Source organism: Anneissia japonica, unplaced genomic scaffold (genome assembly GCF_011630105.1).
Source record: "Anneissia japonica isolate Jap-2015-1 unplaced genomic scaffold, ASM1163010v1 scaffold1813_len188347_cov109, whole genome shotgun sequence".
Classification (NCBI taxonomy): Eukaryota; Metazoa; Echinodermata; class Crinoidea; order Comatulida; family Comatulidae; genus Anneissia; species Anneissia japonica.
The window spans coordinates 62,903-63,489 of record NW_022711452.1 but is presented as its reverse complement, the minus strand read 5'-3'; positions in this window follow the sequence as shown (position 1 = coordinate 63,489).

The window sequence follows — 587 nt, the reverse complement described above, 5'->3', positions numbered from 1 at the left end:
CTATAAAGCTAAGTCAGCGTAAAACTGAAAAATACTCAGATTTTGGATTCATTTTTCGAATAGTTAACCCTCGTTAACCCTAAAATGACTTAGTTTATTATAATCCTTAATCATTTATTAATTAATAGCTGTTAAAATTAGAATTGGCGAATTTTGGCCAGTTTATGAAAATTGAAGTTGAAATATACTATACTTTTACAGGTCATGTAAATGTTCCATTAAATTCGAAACCTTTCTTGGTTGAAAATATTAATATGTTTGATATTGTAGGAGAGATAAATGTATCAGCTTCAAAATAGAAAAGATTGCGCAGCCATAGTGATTGACAGTATGTAGTGCGCATTGAGAAAAGAAGGTGCTCTCCATTTCGTCATGTTCAATTTTTTGTCAACTATGCCTGCTGAAAATTTGATGGCGGGGAACACATGGGACTTCAAAGGCATCGCGCAAACGTTCTTAACGCGCTGCGGCAACTTTGATCTTGGTTCATTTGCATAGCGCTGCGTGCGCGTAGCTTTGCCGAGTGATCTCCTTCTCAATGGCTATGTTCAGACACAACGACTTACGCTAGCGTAACGTTAATCGAG